The following is a 24538-nucleotide window of genomic DNA, read 5'->3' as shown; positions in this document are numbered from 1 at the left end:
GATTGCTGAAGAAGGTGTGAAAAGGAACATAAATCTCTGTTTGCTTTTCTGAAAGGTGTACTTGCAGCCACAGCACCCAAGGAGCCAGAGGCAATGGCTGGGGCAATGTGTTCAGGGTTCCCTCTCTACCTGGGCATGTTATCGGTGGATATGTGTGTGAAGGGGCTTCTGGAGGGAGGGTGCGAAGAGGGTCGTGTGTCAATCTGGCCACAGGTAATCATAGCCTGCCAAGTTTTGCGACTAAGAAAATTCATCTTCTCCAAAACTCAAATTGATATTTCCTTCTTTTTGTTGATTCAAATGGCAGTCATTGATGTTCTGACCGGAAGTGGCTCCCCCCAGGTTAAGAATTGCTCAGTCTACTTCCACTGTCCCACCCCACTCCAGTTGGAGAAAGGAGAAGCAAGGGCACTTCAGTTGAAGAGCAACACGTTTTTCAAATAAGTAACAATCCAAGCTACAAAAAAGAAACTAATCAGTGACATGTATAAACAATGATGGTTTATAAAACAATCTCAGACAAGCAGACTTGCAGTTTGGCAATTTACATACCAGATGAAATGCGATAAGGAGAGCACCTTTCAAAGAGTATTCGTGTATCGTAAAAGAATGTGAAAGAAGAAAATCCGGGTCCTCTTCTCTGTAACATGGTGATGGGGAATGCAAAGTCGTGCAGCAATCCTGGTAGCCTTTCATCAGACATTTTATCATCCTTTGAAATAATGCATTTACTCTAGGGATGTTGAGAAAATGTCTATTTAAGGCGTTAGTGTAATTATTGCTTAGGGAGAAGTTTGTTTTGTGTGATTTATATAGAGAATGAAATAACTGATAGATTTGAGGTTGGTAATACACAGTATGAAAGATGAATCCTTCTATGCTTTCACACCTCAGTCTTACTCATCCCAACTTCGGTTCATTAAATCCAAACTGCCAGAGGATAAAACCGGACAGATTCATAATTGAGAACTTCATTTCATATGTGGTGAAATTTAACTGTCATTATGATGAAATATAATGTGTTTTCTGTTGGGGTTCTAATGATTTTATTATAGACACCATATTTTTATATGATTGGGTCTCAGTTACGGAGAAGAATGTGCCCTTAGATAACTTGAATAGAAGATAATCTGTGAGTGACTTAGCTATAACTTAAGAATATACTTTTTTTTTTTTTTTACAGAAAATATACTCTCTCATATTAGTTCAATATTAAAAATATTTTTAGGTTCTCTTCTCATGTAGCATGGCAACGGCAACCTCTCCAACGCTGTCCTCTAGGCTAAAGACAACATCCACACTTTTGACTCTCCTCTGAAGTATTTGCCAGAGACTGTTGCCACTCATGTATTTTCCAGAAATTTGCTCCTTATAACATATATTATCTCTGCCATACAATATCACCTTTAAAATCTCCCAATCCTTTTGAACCCAGTAGTAATCCTAGAGACTGTCACATTCAATCTTTTCTTTCTATTAACTAAGAGACATCAAGTGACTGGCCCAGGTTCAAAAGCTATCTGGAAAACCCGGGGAGGAATTAAGGAAAGCAAACCCTTCTCAGATGCTAATGGTACTATCTTTTTATAGTTTGTTTTGTATCATTATCCAATTGCTTTGATTAGGACTTACTTCCCAAATGGTTTCAAAAACCTTTGATGGCAGGGAAACTGTTTTATTTATTTACTGTTTTTCTTTACAGTGTAATGCTGGAAACACACTAAAAAAGCAATGAGTATAATGAATATGTTGCATAGTAATAAGGAGAACCATGTTTTTAATTGAGGCAAAATTCACATAACATAAAATTAACCATTTTAAAGTTAACAATTAGGTGTCATTTAATATACTCACAACTATATGAGAACACTCCTTTAATCTAGTCCCAAAATAACTTTAATCACCCCAAAAAGGGTACCCTGTACCTACTAAATAATTATTTCGTATCCTCCCCCTACTTATCCCCTACAAAACACCAATTTGCTTTCTGTCTCTATGGATTTGCCTATTTTGAGTAATTCATATAAATAGAACCATACAATATGTGGACTTTTGGGTCTGGCTTCTTCCACTTAGCATATTGTTTCAAAGTTTAATCCATATCATAGCATGGCTAAAAATATCTTATTATATGTATCTGTCACAATTAGTTTATTTATTTATTCATTGATAGACACTATGTTGTTTCCATCTTTTAGTTCTTGTAAATTGTGCTGCCAGGAGCATGTGTATATGTGTATTTGAGTATCTGTTTTCAGTTCTGTTGGATATATACCTACAAGCGGAATTGCTGGGTCATATGGTAATTCTATGTTTAGCTTCTTGAAAACCTGCCAAACTCGTTCCCATAGTGGCTGAACCGTTTTCCGTGAAAAATACAATTTCGAGGATAGAAAATTATATAGTGTGATGTTTGTGCACAGAAAAGAATGCCCCTTGACAGTGTGGTAACAACTGTTGTGCAACAGTTGTCATTTATGTGCATTCTCCAGAGTTCTCCAGGTGAGAACTCTGACACATCCAGATTTTGTAAGCTGCATAGAATGAATTTCACAGGATGCATCCAATTCATGGACTCTTACAAGATTGTATCAATACCTACAGCTCTGACCTCTGGGGTAAGTAGTTGTGCTGCTATGCACTGTTGTTGAAGTTGTGCACAACCTATCCTGTCATATGCACCAAACCTGATTAAGTGACAGTTAATTCTTTACATTCCAAACTTGGCTCTTTCTGATGTGAGGAATTATCCATCTACTCTAATGTTTTCAGTCATCTTTTGGAATGCAAGCATCTACTCTACTGCCATCAATCAATAATATCTTTAATGTCGTGCACAAGTCCTTATGCCAGACCATTGGAGGGACTGCAAAAGGTATGAAATGTAGGCCTTACCATCAATGAAGTTAAAGATTCTATGGAGAAATGAAACTGACATGATTGAAAAATTTATTAATATTATAGAAAGTGATATGGTTTGGCTGTGTCCCCACCCAAATCTCATCTTGAATTCTCACATGTTGTGGGAAGAACCCAGTAGGAGGTAATTGAATCATGGGGGCAAGTCTTTCCCATGTTGTTCTCATGATAGTGAATAAGTCTCACAAGATCTGATGGTTTTTTTAAAGAGGAATTCCCATGCACAAGCTCTCCCTTTGCCTGCTGCCATCCATGTAAGATGTGACTTGCTCCTCTTTGCTTTCCATTGTGATTGTGAGGCCTCCCCCAGCCATGTGGAACTATAAGTTCATTAAACCTTTCTTTTGCAAATTGCTTAGTCTCAGCAGCATGAGAACAGACTATTAGAGAAAGTATTAAAAAATTGTAGGCAAAAAATCTGACTAAATGATTAGGGCAGTCACACAGAAAAGATGAAATTTGAATTAGGCTCTGGAGAAGGGGCAATAGTTCAAAGACAGAGAGGAGAAGAGCTGTTATTCTTAGTGTATTTTATAGAGTCTACAAAGCAGGTTTTGGTACAAGTTTGAATAGAAAACAGAATTTATGCGCCAGAGCAGTGAGAGGCGTGAGTTTGTAATGATAGTCTGCACCAGCTGGTTGAAGACTGTAATGTCAATCTGGTCTTCACTCTGAAGATACAGGGTCTTTGAAAGGTCAAAGATGATGAAAAGCAATCTCTTAGTTCAATTATTCCTGCAAGATGGATTGGTGAGATGAGAGAGTTATGAGGCTTTCATTGTTCTCCAGACATACAGTGACACAAAAGGATCTGAATTAAGTTAAAGACAGAAGAAACTGGAGATAAATAACAAGATCTCAATGATAATGTCAAGAGAATTTGGGGACTGATACAGTTTGGGCTTTAGAGGAAAGGAAACAAGGAGTTAATGATGACTGTGAGGTTTCAGAGCTGGAGGACTGCACAAATGGGGACCTTCTTTATGAAGCTGGTTCATCTGCAACAAGGGAAGAGGGCAAGAGTGTTGAGTTCATTTAGACAGTGAGCCATTTAAGGTGAAACACGTGTGACATCATCACTGTAGCAAACTGTGTCTAGATAAACCTCTAATGTTTCTAGAGAAAAAGGTTTGGAAGATGTCTAAATAAGGCAATATTTGAAGACATTTGGAAACAAATGAGGTATTTGAGGATTTGTGCTTGAGTCTACCTCTTGAGGGACATCTCCCTTATAAAGCTCAGGCAACTTTTTGATATTTTTATTTCAATGAGATATAGCAAAGACAGAAAACTCATAATGGGTTTCACAGTCTTTCTCCCAATCCACTCCTCATCAGAAACAATGCTGACCAAAATCCAGATATTTTCCCTAATGCCTCCAGTACACTCTGTCTGAACCTCTGAATCTTCCACCTTTTGATTAATCTCAAAAGCCAGTGCTGATGTTGCTCGTTTAGTGGTTGAGAGCACAGGAAAGAGATTTCTTGACTATGGCTTAGAGTCAAGTTTAGAGTTTGGAACAAACAAGGTATCAATTCTAACCTAAAGAGGGCTTATCTGACTTTTTAATTATGTTTGCCAGGTTGCTATTTGTGGTTTTGTGGGGAAAAAAAGCAATAGCATATCACTGCCTTGTTTAGCATAAGGAGGGATAAGCTGCTTTCTCATCTGTCCAAGGAGATGGATGACATAAAGAGTAAGTGACCATAACCCTTAAGCAAAGGAAATTTAATTATAGATGTTTAGATAGTATTCATTCAACTGTAGTATCTTTCAGGAAATACTGTAAATATTGCCTAAAAGAAATTATCATAATTGACTAATTAGTCTCAGCTGTTCCCAAGAACAGGTAAAATTGTTTCATGAGAGTGCCAAGTGTTTCCAGTCCCAAGCAAGGAAATTCCAATCCCAAGCACTCTTTTATAATCTAATTTTTTTAAAAGAGAACAACAGGCCAGGCGCAGTGGCTCACACCTATAATCCCAGCAGTTTAGGAGGCTGAGGCTGGCAGATCGCGTGAGGTCAGGAGTTTGAGACCAGCCTGGCCAATGTGTGAAATCCCATCTCTACCAATAATGCAAAAATTATCCAGGTATAGTGGTGTGCCCCTGTAATCCCACCTACTCAGGAGGGTGAGGCAGGAGAATCGCTTGGACCTGGGAGGTGGAGGTTGCAGTAAGCCAAGATCGCGCCACTGCACTCCAGCCTGGGCAAAAGAGTGAGACTCTGTCCCAAAACATAAAAAAGAAAAAAAAGAATAACAGCAACACAAATAGCATTGTTCGATGGTTTCTGTGTATAAAGCCCTGTGCTGACCATTACCTTGTTTAAACCTCACAACAGTTATATGATTATTAACCCCATTTTATAGATGGGAAAATTAAAGCTTAGAGAAGCCCAGGTTGCAAGGTCAAAGAAAATACAAATAGAATGTTCTTGGCTACAACACAGTTTCTTAACTACATAGCTATTGGAGATTGTTTAACTGAAGTAAAGAGAACAGAGGGGAAAATGCTGACAAATATAGAAGTGACTATGAGGAGAAACATTTAGGAAGATGGCAGTATCAAAACATGTCCTACATCAAGGATGTACACCAAGGAAAATATAGATTAAGATGTGAATCCAAAGAAAAGAAAGCCATGGTTGGAGTTTTGAGAAAATACAATTTTAGATTAGTCATGAGAGTAGACATCAGATGCAGGGAGTTAAGTTGTGAGACGATAACGAAGATGTGGCAGAGTTTAGAAAAACGAGTCATCCTACAAGCCTTAGAGTGGAAAGGAAAACAGGGTAGCTAGCATTGAAGAGTCACATGTGCTGTCCTCAGTACAGGGAACATGTACATGAAAGAGGCAGGCATAAGGCTTGTCAGCTGAAAGGGAGGGCCAGAGGTCATGGACACAAGGGAGAGTTGAAGGAGGAAGTGAGAGCAGGAGCTTCGATCAGAAAGAAAGGATTTCAAGGAAGCTAGACACCTTTTCTTCTAATAGAGGAGAAGGGTAAAAATGGAATGGGTCCCTAAGAAAATAAAAACCTACTACCAGCTCTTCCAAAATTACAACTTTGTATTCATGTGTTTGTCTGTCTTAGTGGCAAGAACAGCCCTCTCCAACCACTCATGCCTGAAAAGTTTGGGTTACCTTACACTCCTTCCATGCTTCCTCCCACCCATTCAACTCCTGGCTGTGAATGTTTTCCCATCCAACACCCAGCCCTGGCTGGCAGTGTTTTAATAATAATACCATTTGCTAAACCCCTTTCATGTGCCTAGCACTATAGTTAAGTCTCAGAGCAGCACTATTGAAGTTGTACATTTTTGTGGGAGGACACTGAGGCTTTCAGAAGGTAAGTATCTTGTTGGAGTTCACATGATAATAGATGGAGAACCAGAAACTGACCTCAGGTCTGTCTGACTGCAAAACCATCCTCCTGCCACTATAGCACACTCTCAAAGGCATATGTCTCTTATTTTACAGAGTGAAGAAGTTACTTAACAATAGTTTCGATGGACTGTAAAATCAACAGATAATATCCATATTCATATTGGTAGCTCCATTGTATTTAGATAGTGTGAGACAGCAGTATTCACTTCCACCCAATTCAGGGACTTCCTCTAGCAAGGTATTGCAGTTTGGAAGTGGGAACAGGAGAACATTGTCATGACAAAGAGAACAAACAAGTTCAAGGCAAAAAACTAAAATCATAGCCTTGGGATTCAAGGAAAAAGCCATTAAGCACAGAGATAAGTGAAGGACTCTTACCCAAAGGCTCTCTCTGTCCAGTCCAGTTGGCACAGAAGATTTCATTCTTCACATTTCAGCATTGACTGTGTATATTCATCATGTGCGTCTCAGGTGTTGGCCTCCTATAACTCCTGATATGTGTCAATTTATTTATTGCTCTCTTAGACTTTCTAAGAAATTTTAAGTTTACACATTTTTTAGTTCAACTAGTACACTAGGATACAGCAAGAGTGCCAAATTAAATATATATATATAACTCCACTACTGTAACAAATTTACTCTTTTCAAGTTTTTCACTTTCTCTCCAGGCCTTGTAAAAAATCACATATGAATTTTAAATGGTTCCAATGAGGAAAGAGATGCCATATTTTAGTGTGGCTGTTTCACTGCTCCTTTTTTATAATTTTCAATTTTAATGGTTACTAATATTCTATCAACTTGCCCCCGTTTTCCCCTAATCGATCCCCTCTGTTGAACATTTAAGTTGTTCTCAAACTTTTATTATTGAAAGTAATACTGCAAGAGAATATTTATAAAGAAACTTCTTTTGTTTCCTTAGTTGAAAATTTTGAAGAAGCAGTTACTGGGTCCAGAGGTTCTCTTGTAAGTATTGTATCTCCATTAGTTAATCTCCCATTATTCTTTTTCATCCCTCCCATAAGCAAGCTGATTATTTTCCTAAATGTGGATTTTCAAAGACAAAGCAATAGCTTTGACATTTGTATCATGCCTATTTTTATTAAATAGTGATTTGTGTAAAATGTACACGTAATTGTAGAACTAATGGGTGCAGAGTATAGCACTTGTAACACACAACATTATATATATTTCTCAATAATTGATGCATTAGTCACCTTTCCTTCCCTGAAAAATCATTTATGCATATTAGTTTTTTGGCCACTACAATCCCTTGGAATTAGCTTTTTGTTAATCTACTGGGAAAGCAATCAGCAACCACAGTGATGATAAAAGTAAACAATGGAAGCACCAATTGTGTTGACAATGGGAGCACCAAGAAGAGTCACCCTACTCAAGAGATCATAGAGAAAATGATTATTTTTCTTTATGGACAAAATTGCTTCACAAAAGATCTGTAGATGGGCTATCCATTTAAAGAGCATAATTTGGGGTTTTAAGATATATTCTATAGGCTTTTCTATGGAAGAGTATTTTGGGTTGTTTTTCACCCCAGGTAGTACATTATGAAACATTCTCACACTGATGTTATTTTATAACTTTGTTAAAAAGGGGGAATAAGTGAAAGAACTTATCTTAGAGTTGTGGGAAGCCATAAGGATACTTAACATATCCTTTCATCTGGCTTCTGGCTGGTGAGAAATGTTCTTCCAGGATGCCTTTAGACACAGGAGAGTAGAAATAACCACTTAAAGGTTGGTGCTTCAGTGCCTTGTTTCACTCTAACCTCCATTCTTACAGATTTGGTTGTATTTTTGGAAATACTTTAAGAAAATTACAACGAAATCTAAGATGCCTTTCCTTGTGGAAGATACATGAATTTACTGTATCTGTTTTGCTCATGAATTACCCCTGTAGCCTTACAAATATGATAAAGAAATCTATTCACATTCATGTTTTGGCTATTTAGGATAGTTTTCAACATGTAAACGGAAGTATAAGACTAATAAAATATACTAATATCACATTGCAACTGAAATACAAATTTGTGGTTTATTTCCCTCCAAATCTTTGCATATAGATGAAGACGTAACTAAGTCTACTTCTCTCTTGAAAAGTTTGCTATTGCTTCCTAATAATTCTCTAATTGATTTGTGTGAGGTCTTTTGTTGGTTGGCTATTTGTGTTTTTTCTGTTATGTGAAATAGTTCCTGCCATTTCTTTTCTTTGGCAACCCTGAAAAAGCTGAAAGAAGCTGATCATTGCTAATGTATTGAACATCTTTTGAAATCCTAGTGACTACAACCACCAAAAGAATGGACACATGTGCTATCTGGATGAGCACTTCCTCCTGACTCCTTAACAAAAACCTCCCTGAAAGGTTGATAAGCAAACAGGCTTCACAACAGAAGGGCAGCTCATTCCCCAGAGGAACTGACGGAAGCCATACACCCAACACAGGAAAAGAAAGCAGGACATGGGTGATTCTGAGAAAGGTGCAGCTTTCCAGGACAGACAGGAAACTGACATATGGCAATTGAATCAAAGGGGATCGTCAAGTCTCTGTTCAATTGTTTGAGTCACAAAGCCTCCAATCCTTCAGCAACATGGTACTTTGACCATGGCTTGAGCAAAACCAAAGTTATAGGTGATGGTTACGGTGATGAATAAAAGAGCAGTGCACAGTGAATATGAAGAATAAATTTGACTTTGATTTTAGTTCAGGGGTGTAGATAGATATTTTGTTCGGGATTTGTAACTTGGATTTTGGGAGATTGCTTTCCATGAAGATTTTGAATCCTCATAGATAATATATTAATTTAGAGTAGAATAGAGATGAATTCAAATGAAGGGTGAGAGAAGTTGTACTTTGAGGAATAAGAAAATAGGTATAGAAACATTTGGTGAATTTTTAAATCATGCTATAGACAATCATCATTATGATCCTACTTAGGAAAGTCAGAGTCACGAAGCTCTGGATTTAGTTTTTCTGTACTCTGTTGCAAAGGGAATTCTTTGGTAGAGAAAATAGATAGAAGCCTGTCAGCGACAGACAAGAGAGTGGAATGCAGGAGAGCGGGTTCCTAGAGGGATGTCGCTTTCATTCTACTTCCCTGCTTCAGTTTTCTAGCCAGCACATGGTAACCACCTCTCTCTTCTGCTACCTTCTGAAGTTGCTCAGATATATCTCTGTTCCTTTGACCCAGAAGAAGGGCGCCCCACCAGCCACCTCTGTCCCATTACATGGCCCATTAGGCTTACCTTATCTCAAAGATACACTCGAGTTATTGGAAATTTCCCATAAATATTCCCACACTCCTGAAAGTGGAAAGAACACAGCAGGAAAAGACAAACTAGCATGTGTGTTAGTGTATGTAGTTATACTGAGGTTAGAAATGGAAAACACACCTGATACTATGCATTATTATTTAAAAAACAGCAATAAGAACAAATTGGAAGTTCAGAATGAGGCCCTGGAGAGAACTATTCTTTCTCTGGCATTTATTTAAATTCCTCTTTGAGAAATAGCTTTATTTTCAGTGATTTCTTGGGTGAGTAAAATAACATTTCACTCAAGAGTTAAAAGGGGTCAGCTTGGGTCTTGTCAGGGGTGTTTTGGAACTTTCTTGCTGACCTGGAATTAGTGCACGTGCATCTGAGTGCTACTCCAGCCACCCAGCACACCATAAAATATGTTTTCCGCTACAATGATATTGCTGGCAGTGCATAAAACAAATGGACTGGGTCAGAAATAGTCTGACTCCACCTTTAAATGGATTCTTCTGGATGTATGTTACTTTGGAGAGCACTTTCAAAACATTCTTCTATTAAGTTTTCCATTATAATTTTAACTCCTGTCTACAGAAGCTATTCATTAATTCAATTAGTCCTTATTGCCGACTTAGGGAGTGAGTTCTATATCGTAAGCCCCAATGCACAGATGAAGAAACTGAGGTTCAGAAGCTTTAACATCTTGCCCCAGGTCTCTCAGATGTTAGTAGCTAATCTGGGATGCAAACCAGATGCCTGAATCAAGTCTCTTTTCTTTTCATTCTGCTGCATTGGCTCATCTGACTTGAAACTGCATCAGTTAGGGTTTGGGTTCAGCTGCATACAAAAAAATCCAAGTGACCACCAGTTAGACTAAACAGAGATTTATTTCTCTTCCATATAACAATAAATTCAGACATAAACAGTCTGAAGCTGGTGGAAAGAAAATGCTTTCTGGTTTCCCATGTGATCAGGCACATGAAGGCAGTTGCAATTCCAGCCATCGTGACTGTAATCCAGACTGCAGAAAGGAGTTAGAAACAAGAAGACGTTGCATTTACATCAGGAAAGCAAAGTATTTTTCAGAAATACACAGAAATGACCAAAAATGTGTCTCACCTGATCATTGCTGGTCATCTAATCTTCCTAGAAATGTGATTTTTATCTTATAACATTGCTGCCCCAACAAAATAGAAATTCCATCGGTGAAAAGGAACGAAGGAATGGATTTTCTATTAGTACCCAGAGAAGTATCTGTCTCCAAAAATATCTATCTTTCCACTTCAAAAATAATCAAATGTTTTCTTACGATATTTTTGTCCCAAAGCGTACTCCCACCCCTTGTTTTATGTTCCTCAATTTAGAGCGTGAACACTTGCTGGTAGACCCATAGTCCCTTTGATGGACTGTCAGCCAGCTGTAAAAGGACTATGTATATGAAGACCACACCAGCTAGAGGCCTAAACTCAAGGTTTCATTGTTTTGAAGGACTTAATATTCTTCTAGTTTATACAGAATCTCACTGGGTAAACTTGCAAAAAAAAATTTCTAGAATAGAAGGAGAAGAGTTTGGAATACAAAATTCAACTATTTTTAAGTAATAGAGAAAGGTAACAAAAACGTCAACATTACAGACATCAAATACTTTAGCTAATGAGGTAATGTTATTGAAGTTGGAAGCTGACCCTATCACCATAGGTATCTGTTTTCCTAAGTTACTCATCTTAACCACTGATTCACACTGTTCACCCTCCCACTCGGCAGTGGAAATTAAATGGCTTGTGATTCACAATCTCAGCCTTAGAGAAGAGATTTGTAATAACAGATGTTTATAATGTGCCTCTAGTTTCCCTTGACCTTCTCGTCTTCCCCACTAAATCCCTTATTCTAGACCACGGAATTTTACAAGGGACTTGATGTCCTTGGGTCTTGCTGAGCCAGAAGATATTCACAAAGGCTTGGACGAAAGCTTCTCAGCCATCAAATTGGCTAATTCATTCCAGATTATGCTGAACGTAAGCTCTCCAGAAGAAACCATCATCTAACACAGGGGTGAGGTGGGGCACGGTTCCGGGAGGATCAGATGAAGAGGGGTCAGCATTAATAACGGAAAAGGAAGGCCCAGGGTGATTGGAGAAAAGCCAGGACAGTGTGAGGACTCTAAGCCCAATATTAGAACTTCAAGAAGAATAGAGAGTTCAACAATGTCAAATCCTCTAACATCTGAGGAAGAGAGCAAGATGAAAGCATTGGGTTTAGAAATGTGATGTGATTGATGAGCTTGCTAAGGTAGTTTCAGAGGGACGATAGTGAAAAAGCAAAAAGATAAAGCCTGTACTTGGTAAAAATTTAGAGAAAAGGAAAATTTAGAGTAGGAACCTCGGTGACTGGTCATTTTTGGAAACACCCCTCAGTGAGGGGAAGGAGAAAGAGATAATTGGAGCCAGAGAGACATGCGAGGTTGGTGGCATTTGTTATTAAGACCACATCAGCTAGAGGCTTAAACCCAAGGTTTCATTGTTGGGTTTCATTGTATGGTACAATCTTGGATGTGGTTTTAGTCTATGAGAAAGTAGTCAATTAGAAGTAGGAATAGACAAGCAGATGGAACAAGAGCTGGAGGAGATGACACTCTGAATTAAAATTTAATTAATATCACAGAGAATGCTTTTCTATCATGGTTTCATTAAACACAGAGCCTTCACTTCTAAATATTCAAATACACATATATACATACACATACACATACACCTTTATACAAACTGTAAGTGTGTGGACTGTTAGAAACCTCACTGTGTAAAAACTGAAATTATAACATGGGAAATGTAGAAAGGTAATCATTTAGATGAGAATGCAGATAATAATAAAAATAACACATTTTATGATTTCTTTAAATGTTTCTTCATCCCTCCACACAGTTAAATAGCATGTCTTTTGGACATTTTTATGATTTTTCCTTTTTCAGCTGTACATACCATGAGAGATACAGGTTCTATAACTATTTGGAGGTATATTGATAGAAAGAGGAATAAGAAAATGTTATGTCCTCTCTCCTCTATTAAAAAAAAAATTCTGTTTTGAAAATGTTTCTTTTTTTGAAAAATTTTTTTGAAAAATGTAAGGTTAATATAACGAGTGCATATGCATTTGGAGGTAATATGTCTATTCTTAACAGTCATTTTAAAAATTTTCCTTTTCTTCGATTTCCTGATGTTTGCCTCCATGTCCAGTCCAGCACTGCTTCTAATTGTTTTATGTTTCAGTCTCATGCCTCTCACATACGAGGAGCAACTCCTTTGTAAAATGGCAAGGAATTGCCTTTTTTTTTTTCTTTGAGACAGAGTCTCACTCTGTTGCCCAAGCTGGAGTGCAGTGGCATGATCTAGGCTCACTGCAACCTTCACCTCCTAGGTTCAAGCGATTCTCCAGCCTCAGCCTCCTGAGTAGCTGGGATTACAGGTGCCTGCCACCACCTCTGGTTAATTGTCTTTCTTTCTTTTCTTTTTTTTTTTTTTTTTTTGTATTTTTAGTAGATACGGGTCATGTTGGCCAGGCTGGTCTTGAACTCCTGACCTCAGGTGATCCACCTGCTTTGGCCTCCCAAAGTGCTGCATTGCCTTTTCAAAATACCCTTTCCCCATTCCCTCTTTCGGCCCTTCCATTCTCTTCCCCATATTACTTGATCTCACCCTTATAGTCTCCATCTTGGCATTTACACTGGATCCTCGATATGGAACTTTCAATCAAGTCACTAATGCATTTATTATATATGTCTAATTTGCCATTTCATCTATTAACTCTATTAACTACTGTCATTTTATTTTAAGAACTATATGCTACAATTATAATTCTACTTCATACTGTTTCTGTATTTTATCGCTTCGTGTTGCTTTTTTTAGTGTGGTGTTTTTAAGGCTCTTTTATAACTTTAAGTATTCTAATTTTACTTCTTGGAGCTCTAAAGGTTGTTTATTGTATTTTTTTGGTTCTTTATCTTGGAAGAGTTTTTATTTATCTATTCTGTTAGTTTATTTATTTTATTTATTTATGTATTTATTTATTTTGAGACAGAATCTCGCTCTGTCACCCAGGCTGGAGTGTAGTGGCGTGATCTTGGCTCACTGCAACCTCTGCCTCCCAGGTTCAAGCGATTCTCATGCCTCAGCTTCCAGAGTAGCTGGGACTACAGGCGCGTGTCACCACACCTGACTACATTTTTGTATTTGTAGTAGAGATGGGGTTTCACCTTGTTAGCCAGGATAGTCTCGATCTCCTGACCTCGTGATCCTCCCGCCTCGGCCTCCCAAAGTGCTGGGATTACAGGTGTGAGCCCAGCCCTCTGTTAGTTTTTTTTTAAATTGTGGACTCAACTTCAGCGATACTTTGTTTTTCCTCATGTGATTCTCAAGAAAAGTTAGCTATAAGTTTTAGTTTTTTGGAAAAGGAAGATGGAAACATAAGGATCATTCATTTGCCTAACAGAAGAGAAAAATATATCTATCTCATAAGTTTACTCAGAGGCCAGAGGGAGCCTCTCTACTCTGTTCTTCACACTGATAGTAGAGTGATCACACAAAAATTGATTATGTTTGTCTAAGTCCATTCAGGTTACCATAACAAAATACATCAGACTGGGTAGCTTACGAACAACAGAAATTTATTTCTCACAGTTCTGGTGGATGGGATGTCCAAAATCAAGGTACCAGCAGATTTGGTGTCCAGTAAGATCCTGCTTCCTGGCTCAGAAAGGATGCACTCTCCCTGTGTCTTCCCCTCTGTGGGCCAACTGAGCTCCCTCAGGCCTCTTTTGCTTGTTTTGTCTGGTTTTGTTTGTTTGTTTGGGGTTTTTTGAGACAGGTTCTCACTCCTGTTGTCACCCAGCCTAGAGTACAGTGACGTAATCACATTTCAGGCTTCTTTTATAAAGGCTCTAATTTCATTCATAAGGACCCCACCCTCATGACCTAATAACCTCCCACATTTTGGTGGGACACAAACATTCAGACCACAGCAATGTTACCACCCCGTAGTAACCTTTAGGATAAAATACAAAGTTTCTTCCTCTATGATCTGAATAGACACCGGATAGCACCTTGCCAAATCATTTATTTGTACTGGGCATGCAACTAAACCACAATTCCAAGTCCATTTGCATCCTGGTGGGCCCTTGTGAACTAGTTCCCATCAATTAAATTGTGTTTAAGTGATAAGTGCCTCTTGTAAATTAAGGCAATTTAAAGCATGCATACCTTCTCTGTATAGCTCTCCCCACCCCAACCCCTGTGACTATATGACTGGGGTGAAGTTCTTTTTTTTTTCCCCCCCTAGACAGGGTCTTGCTCTGCTGCCCAGGCTGGTATGCAATGGCACTCTCTCAGCTTACTGTAGACTCCGTTTCCAGGATTTAAGCAATTCTCGTGCCTCAGCCTCCCAAGTAACTGGGATTACAGGCGTGTGGCACTACACCTGGCTAATTTTTTGTGTTTTTAATAGAGAGGGGGTTTTGCCATGTTGGCCAGGGTGGTCTCCAATACCCAGCCTCAAGTGATCCACCCACCTTAGCCTCCCAAAGTGCTAGGATTACAGGCATGAGCCACCATGTCCGGCAGAGCTGAAGTTTTCTATCTACTATCACCACCACTATATCAGACTATGACATGTGTAAACTAGCATAATTTTTTTTTTTTTTGCTATGCCACTGATATTTGAGGAGTTATTTGTTATTGCAGTATAGTCTAGCCTATTGGCCCTCTCTGATACACTTCTTGCCTAGTTCTCCAGGCTCATTGTGCACTATTTTCCTCTTGTATGTTACATTCTCAGCACTCTTGCATTCTTCAGTTTCTTAAATACATTTGTAATTTTATACTTTGTCACTTTGCATATATTTTTTCTGTGTTAGGGACACTCTTTCTAATACTCTTTGACTAATTTGATCTTCAATTCTCAGATCATGTACCAGTTCCTCAGTGGGGGGTCCTTTGTTCTTGATTCTAAATCGTATGCTTTCATTGATCTTCTCTTTCATAGAACTCTATTCTGTTTCCTAATAACAATTTGTCCAATATTTAATTATGTGTTTCGTTGTGCAATGTCTGTCTTCTTTCACTAGTCTGCATGCACCACATAAGGCAAGGAAAAGAACTGTTTTGTTCGTTACTCCTTACACGACCCAAGATGGGGCCAAATATATGTATTTATTAATATTTGCTAACAACAAAATGCATTTGTTGTTGAATGAATGAACTGCTCGCTTCAAACTCTTGCATTTGCTAAGTCCCTAGATAAAGAATTTCTGTTATGCCTTATTATGTGAAATGTGAGGTGAAAAGTATTATGAGCACAGATAAATGAGTTAATAGATGTAAATGTCTTTTGAAACTCTCCTTGTATAAAGCAAATTATCTTTACTAATTATATAAAAACTAAACTGTACAATGTTGAAGACATGCATGGTAATATTGTTTCAATAGATGATGAATAATGATAATAGCTTCATGCCATAGAGTCTTCCCTGAACAGAGAGAAACAAATATATATCTATCTGATACATAGTATTACATACATAAAATATATTTCATCATTGATTATATGTGCATCGTTTTATCTGTCATTTCAAGAGCAATTAGAAAACACACTTTTTTTATCTTCTTCATATCTCTGGAAATTGTCATCACAGTGTTTATCACACAGTAGATTCTCAGTAGGTTTTATGAAAAATAAATGAATGGCTAAATGCATTCATTTTCATCTGATTAACGAGTGTGTTTATGGCCATGAGGTGTGGTGACCTCTACACAAATCAAAGATAGACAATAACACAAATTTAATTTTAGAACTTCATTTTCTTTAAGAAATGGCTCATCTACAGGCTTCTGGTAGGATATGATGATTTAATAGGTAAAAATATCTTGAGAGTAAGAGGTTTCTGAGACTTTGAATCAAGTCCAGGCAAACATAAATAACAATGAAATGAGAATACAGTGCATGACCTGTTTGATATTCCTATTACTGCTCTGCAAAATTCCATGAGTAGATTTATACTACACTCATTCCAAGCCAACGTTGACATCGTGACAATTGGTTTCAGTCTTTACTGTAATTGTGTCATTCATTAAAGCATGCAAGATAATGCTGCTTAATCAGAAAACCATTGTTTCTCTGAAATACATGCAAGAGCTATTTTTTCCACTGCCAGATCAGTTGCTTCTGCTAATACAGAAAAACAGATTCACAATGAGACCATTTTGATATAAACCTGAAGGATTGGTTAAAAAAGGTATTCAATGTAGGGCCACTCTGACTTTTGTTCCCTTGAAAACAGAGGGAAAAGTGACATATGTTGAACAAAAGTAAAAGAAAAATAAAGTTGTCATTGGAGAGTCCAATCCAGCTTTTGAAATAAAAGTTTAATTAACAAATGGAGGACTCAAGGTGAAAATCTAAAGTCCCAAATTCTCAGGAGTTTCAAAGAGGGCTTTCTCTCTCTCTCTCTCTCTCTCTCTCTCTTTCTCTCTCTCTCTCTCTCTCTCTCTCTCTCTCTGTGTGTGTGTGTGTGTGTGTGTGTGTGTGTGTTTAATAATGGCTTACAGGTAAAACACAGCAAACAGAGAACTTGAAGCCTCACACCCAGGTTTACCCCCATGCCTGAAACTGATGGATGTGTGTCACCGTGAGGAGATAAACTTATTTCTCATTGTCAACTTCATTCCTGTCTGGGTTGTGGATGAAAGAAAGGTCTAAAGTTGAGAGAATAGGAAAACAAAGGCCCAAACAGCAATCAAATATTAATATATTGAGCAGAGGGAGGGGCTGGGGTCCTTCGCTGTCAGGCTGATTAGCTCTTTGTAAACAAAACAGCTTTAAACTCCTGCTTCACATTGTTAATTAATCTGGCGGCTGACCTTGTTCCCATTCCTGGGGCTGGGGGAGGCCCTGGCTGTCTGGTGACAATCTGACCAAGAGTCATAACAGGGACTTGGGCTCCCCTTAGGGGGCCCCACTCTCTTCAGGGTGACTGTTTCCTTGTGCCTTAAACTCCTGACCCAGTCCAGCTTTTAATTCATTATTCATCAATTTTCTTAGTCCACTTAAAAAAAAAAGTGGTAGGGTTGCTGCTCAAATAAGAGGGAGTGGAGGGTGGGGAGTAGGGAGAGTGGCATTCTGGAAAAAAAGGACAACCCTGTCAAAACATGACAGGCGATCCAATGCCTGCTTTATACTATTCACAGAAAATGCCAAATTCTGCAAATAGTAACCACATGTACATTGGCTTCACAGACTCAATGTTCTGCTGCAAAATGAGACGTTCTTTATTTTAGTGTGTCATCAAAGGCGGTGAAAATATCATTCTAGCCTTCTAGGCTTAACCCTGTGGACTCTCAATGGCTAGAAGTTTAATATGAGCAGCGCACACACCCAGTCAGCGCGAGCAGCAGCCCTGGCCCACGCAGGTCCACCGCACAGAATGGAGATTCGATTCACAAATGTGTTACCCGGACATTTTTATTCATAGCCACGAGATCATTACAGCGACAAGCCCACATCTGATGTTTATGATCTTGTTCGCTTTGCCAAAGTGGAGGAGGGGGGCAGACAGCTTGGGGGATCTACAGCAGGAGGGAAATGGCACCGCTCAGACTCCTGCAAGCTCGTCAGCCAATGCAGGGATTCTGAAGACCCTTTTTCTCGTCCAGGCTCCGCTGGCTGGTGCCTTCCAGGTTTTCTTTGGATGCATGAGTACGAGCTTGTTAGCTCAAATCTGTTGTGCAATTGTCCTTTTTGTGTGCCTGGCTGGATTCCCTAGCACTAACATTTAAAAAGAGCCCATGCAGAGAACTGAACAGGGGATAAAGATTTTGTGCACGACAGACCTGACTCAACCGCAACCAGCTGGCGCTTCTGCTGGGCTCTACTCTTGCCTAGGAATGCTTCTAGCACCTTCCGCGTGACCATTGGCTCTAAAGATGCCTCCTGTTTATCTTCTCCTCCTTAACAAATAGTCTCTGTAGCGGCTGCAGTAAATCTCTTTCAGTCTGGAGGCTACAGCCCTCGGGTGTTTGTCCTTTTTCCTCCCTCCGCTTCTCCCCCCTCAGCCTGCATGTGCTGTGTCTTTGACAATTATTTCAAAATGTCCGTACTTGGCCTCTTGATGACAAACAAAAGAGCCCATAAAGCGCAAGGAAACTTCTATTTCCATTTAGATCGCAGTACACAGGCAGGGTAGCATGTCCCGGGGAAGGGGCATTTGCCTGCTCTGTTTCCCAACTGAGGGGCAGATAATAAACGGCAGGCGCTTCTGCCTACAGCCATCAAGACACAGGACCCGACTCATCCTTTTTAATGGCAATAAATAAATGACGAAAGTTTTAGCCACCAGACTAGTGAATTGGTGGTTAAGCCTCAGGCTTTTATCTCCCTGACCCCTGTTTGAACTCAACCTTGGTTCCTAAGTGCAGGGCAGACAAAGTGGGGTGGGAGGAAGGTTTCTTATCGACATGAACACCCCTTCCAGCTCAACATAAAGAAATATGATGCCATATGTGTGCCTGTGACTCAGAGCAAAAGAGGGTAGGGAAGGATTTGTTGGGACAAAGTGAGACGAGAGTTAAATACCAGCTATTATTTCTGGATGTCTAACCTATAGCTTAAGACTTGAATAGAGAACATATTAATGGATCCCACTAGCATTTATAGAGGGAGAGGATTATCAGTTGTGTGTGAGGCCGTGTGCACACTGTTGGAGGCAGAAGTTTAAAAAGACAAACTGAGGAAGTTGGAAATGGGGAAGCCCAATGCTGACACTAGCCCAGGTCAATACGTATTGAACCATGAATGTGTTAATCGCTGTGTTAACACACTTTGTGTGCATTATTTCATTTTCTCCTGTTTATCTTCTCCTCCTTAACAAGTTGTTGTAATCCTCACAACAACTTTATGAATCAGGTACTCTTGTTTTCTAATTTTACAGACGAGGAAGCTGTGAGTTAGAGAAGTTATGTAATTTATCTAAGGTAACGTGCATGGAAAATGAAGCCAGGATAAAAATCCTCACCTAACTCTGTATTATATCACTTTCATGAAAAAAGTGCTTACTGTGTGAGGTTCTCCAGTTTGATAGATGATGACCCCATTTCCCAGTCAAGATTCCATATGCATATTCTGGCAATTCCAAATGTATTCATGAGAATTGTGGGTCTGACTGTTTGAGATTAAGATGTTATCTTTATGCAGTCCATTTTCTTATCTGAAAAATGAGCATGATGATGATGATCTTCAGTACCTCTTGGTCTGATAGTTTTCAAAATGGTTTGGAGAATAAATGCCTATGTGGAAAATAGGTTTGGATGCTTTATTGGCGATAACTGTTCACCATGCCTTCCAGCAAGATTCCCAAGTACTTTGTCTAAGCCAGGCATCCAACATTGCCAGTAACTTGTTGAGTTCTAGAGTAGGTCTATTCTAATTAGGTACACAGTACTATTCTAAATAGGAATAAGGCAAAGGGTGAATGTTGCTTCGTAGTGGTTGCTAAGGTTGATGATCTAGAAACATTGATCATGTGGGAGAGTGTGCGTATTTGATGCCACAGATATGCTTTCTGGTTTATTAGTTAAGAGCAAGTAGGCATCTTAGGTATTTATATGTTTGTTTTATTTTATGCCAAGGGAAGGCTTGGATAACTTGGATGTCAGAAGATCTCATCTCATGTTCCCAGCTACTTTCCTAGAAACCAATCCACCTGTTCCATTAAGACAGACCTTTGGGCCGGCCGCGGTGGCTCACACCTGTAATCCCAGCACTCTGGGAGGCCGAGGCAGGCAGATCACCTGAGGTCGGGAGTTTGAGACCAGTCTGACCAACCTGGAGAAACCCCATGTCTACTAAAAATACAAAAATTAGCCAGGCGTGGTGGCAGATGCCTGTAATCCCAGCTACTTGGGAGGCTGGGGCAGGAGAATTGCTTGAACCCAGGAGGCAGAGGTTGCGGTGAGCTGAGATCATGCCACTGCACTCCAGCCTGGGCAACAAGAGTGAAACTCTGTCTCCAAAAAAAAAAAAAAAAAAAAAGACCTTTGGGTCTAGACTGTGGTTGCATGGTTGTCTGAGTAAGACCATTGTAGGTATGATTCACCTAAACAGCCTACCATAAGTTAAAAAGGAGTGGCCTTTAGCCACAAAGACCCAAGTCTTAGGGAGTCTTTGAAAGGAGAAACCAGAAAATACCTGGATATGTTCCTTAGGAATTGTAACATGCCCAGGTGTTTCACTGCCTAAAGGAAAAGCCTAGCCATCTTGTGTCCCAGCTCCAGTTTGCTCCCGTTCCCTTTATCCCAACAAAATTACCCCTAACCATGCCTCCCAGTTTAGCTTCCCAGGTTGCTGCTTTCTCTCTCTCTTTCCTTAAGGTTCACATCTGACTCTCCTCTGAAGTATGGATTAAGACCCACATTATCCCTCTGCCTGACTGATTCTGTCGACTATGAGACAAGATGCTATGACAGGAAGTACTCGGGCTTGAAGTTAACTGCACTACAGGTTAAATCCTGAAATCCTGACTCAGTAGCATTTTGTCTTTGCCTCCTTTGCCAAGTTTTCTAGCTTCATAAAAATGTCACTTCCCCCATCTCCCAAAGGCATGGAAAAACTGAAATTACATGTATAATATCAGATAACATATCTGGGTAGACTTGCAGTTGGTGCTCATTAAATGTGAATTCCTCGCTGTTTACATGCACACCTCATTTTATTGCATCTCACCTTATTGTGCTTTGCAGATATAGCATGTTTTTTACAAACTGAAGGTTTGTGGCAGCCTTGCACTGAGCAAGTCCATCAGTGCCATTTTTCCAAAAGCGTGTGCTCATTCTGTGCCTTAGTGTCAGCATTTTTAACAATAAATTATCTTTTAATCAAGGTGTGTACTTTTCTAGATATAATGCTGTTGCACACTTAATCGACTTCAGTATAAAATAAACATAACTTTCATATGTACTGGGAAACCAAAAAACTTGTGTGACTCCTTTTATTGTGATATTTGCTTTATTGCAGTGATCTGGAAGCAAACCTATAGTACCCTGAGGTCTGCCTCTCAGTGCAGAGCTTACAGATGCAACTTCTTTTCCTCTCCACTTCCTCTATGAAAGAAATGCAGAATGTTTGTCTTCTATGCCACTTACTATAGGAATCAGGCACTTAATAAAAACTGCTAATCAACAGGATGGAAAAATTAACTAATAGATCCCTTCACAGACATTTGCAAAATTTTAAATGATGGCCAAAATTTTAAATGATGGCCTTGGGAGGCAGAGGGCAAAAAACTGAAGTTTCTCTTATTGGGGAAAGTTTCTTATTCTTCTTCCTCTAGTAATAATAATATAATTAATTAGCTTGGAAACTTCTTTTAAAAAGCTTCCATACACACTGATGAGAAAAAAATAAGTTTACTAGGAATAAAACAGGGTCCAGAAATAGGAAAGTATTTATTTGAATGGTTTCATTCCCCACCCCAGGGAGGGTATCTGTCATGCAGGATTGGTCTGGATAAGTAAGCTAAAGGTTGAAGTGAGTTCAAAAGAGCTGAACCAGGCTGGAAACACAAACCCAAGCTGTGAACATCACCTGGAGGAGCTCAAAGCACTTCAGTTCTGGTTCTCTTTCTAGACTTTAGAAGAACAGAGGTCACGAAATTTATTATTGGCAAGACTATAAATGTCTAATAAAAATAACTTGATTATGAGCTTTTTGAAAAAAAAAATTCAGGTTTTACACAAATGCCTAAGCAGAGAGTCTTAGATTTTTTTCTTACTTTGAACATACTCCCCCATTTTCCTGGCAATATATTTCCATGCTTCTTCAAAAAGCCATTCAAGAGTACTTTAAGTAACAGTTTTAAACCTCCCCCTGTTAAAAAAAAAATATATATATATATATATATAATTGCTTAAGAGAAATGAGATTGCTTTCTGCCTCCTGTAACAATTGGTAATGATGTTTAACAACAGAAACCAAATGAAAGTGCTCAGTCTAAATTCTGCACAGCTATGTCAACAACAAAATTCCTAAGAATTTCTTCCTCATTGTCCCAATGAGGCAGCAGCAGGTTCAGATACCGGGTGGGCTTTTTGGACACCACCCGCCCCTGGCAATTTACAGCTAGCAAAGAGTTATAGATGGAGTGACAGCTGCCCAAGCCAACATGGTCACACAGGACAGGGCAGCTTTCCTATCCCTGACTGGGCCTCGACCTCATGGACAGGAGTGACATTACAGAATTTGCAAGGTCTCCAAATAGCCCTTCTCCTCCAGGTCACCTTGTCATCTTTTTTGCTTGTGCCAAAGTCCTTCCCAGATGTCTATGCAACGGAAGTAAAATTTATACTCACGCAGCCTTAAAATGCTGACATTCCATGTTTACAAGGATTGTTTACTCAGAAAATTAATCAGTTACGGTTTTAAATTTTAATTAAAGAATGTTTTCCGGTGTTATTGCAAAACAGACAAAAGCCCATAAAATGTATGTTTGACTGCTGTTGTGTGTTGTCTTTGGATCAAGGCACAGTCTTGAGATCAATCATGCATGATATTTTTGTGAACTTTTAACAGAACAACCTTTCACATAAATTTGGTTCATTAAAAAATATCCATCAAAATAAAAGTCATTCTGAGAAACTCTCTGGAATTTCCTTTTTCTTTCTAATCGGCAACAAATGCTTTTGTACTTGTTCCGTAAATAAAAATATGGGAGGGAAGTAAGCAGACACTCAGTTGTGCAATAGGCTGCTCTTTGCCAATGAACCAGAAGTAACTTCATAGAAAGTTATCCATTCCACTCACATATTGGTCAAGAGGGAATTATTGGGTCAGTGAACATTGGCATGGTGAAAATATTTTGGTTCCAGATGGTGATGTGTGCGAGGCATATTCTTAAGCTTTCCCTTATATTTTTCCATTTTATTTTGTCTTTACCTTGTTTTGTCTGATTATAAAAGAAATATGTGATTCTGATACAAAAAGGAGAAAACTGCATGAATTAAAAGTTTTAATAACCTCCCTCTTACTAAATATGATTAACACATCTCTCTATTTTTGTCAATGCATCTACTAAAACCATTTATGTATTTATTTGCATAAAACCCTTATAAATGCCAAATAGCTCACCAAATGTGCATAATCCCTGTCCACTGAGGCTCAAAATCTAGTGCTATAACTACTGACAATAGTTACTATAACATCTCAAATTAAAAGACTATGTACCAGCCAAGAAAATTTGCAAAATCTTGAAACCAAATTGATTTATCACAGAATATTTACCACTATAAAAAGCATAATATCACATATTGTTTTATGTTATATATTGCTTAATGACTCTATTATTAATTAGTTTTCTTTTCTGTTTTGTTTTAATGTTGTTGTTGTTGTTTTTGAGATGGGGATCTCACTTTGGTGCCCAGACTGCAATACAGAGGCATGATTATAGCTCACTGCAGCATCAAACTCCCGGGCTCAAGGAATCCTCCTGCCTCAGCCTCTCAAGTAGTTAGAGATATAGGTGTTTGTCACCATACTTGGCTAATTTTTTAAACATTTTTTGTAGAGACAAGGTCTCACTATGTTGCCCAGGCTGGTCTTGACCTACTGGCCTCAAGAGATCTTCCCTCCTCAGACTCCCACAGCACTGGGATTACAACCATGAACCACCATTCCCAGCCCTTTTTAAAGATTTAACAGTGTATTCTAGAACTCTTCCAAGGACAGTACACATAGCACAACCTCATTCCTTTTCAATATAACCTGTAATACCATTGGATGAGTCCTCAAGTCATGTCTCTACCTTTTGAAAAATAAATCTTTTCACATTGGCTATTGAGTCATTTGGACATGACCCTGGCAGTCTTTTATAATCTCCTTGATATCTGGTATAACAAAGTGTTCTAACACCATCTTGTATATTTCCTACTCCAGTC

General features: G+C 38.9%; 1 long non-coding RNA gene across 1 annotated transcript in view; it reads left to right on the top strand.

The window, feature by feature from the left end:
- Window positions 1-9767, top strand: part of LOC126959374 (uncharacterized) — a 30114-nt gene extending 20347 nt beyond the window's left edge. Inside the window, exons 2-3 of the long non-coding RNA XR_007727509.1 lie at window positions 2503-2618; window positions 7225-9767. This is a non-coding gene — a long non-coding RNA (uncharacterized LOC126959374). The remainder of the gene's footprint in view (window positions 1-2502; window positions 2619-7224) is intronic.
- Window positions 9768-24538: the final 14771 nt, after the last annotated feature.

The sequence above is a fragment of the Macaca thibetana genome, chromosome 7, assembly GCF_024542745.1.
Source record: "Macaca thibetana thibetana isolate TM-01 chromosome 7, ASM2454274v1, whole genome shotgun sequence".
NCBI lineage: Eukaryota > Metazoa > Chordata > Mammalia > Primates > Cercopithecidae > Macaca > Macaca thibetana.
Note: the sequence above shows the minus strand (reverse complement) of the source record. Positions and strands in the feature narration are given on the sequence as shown.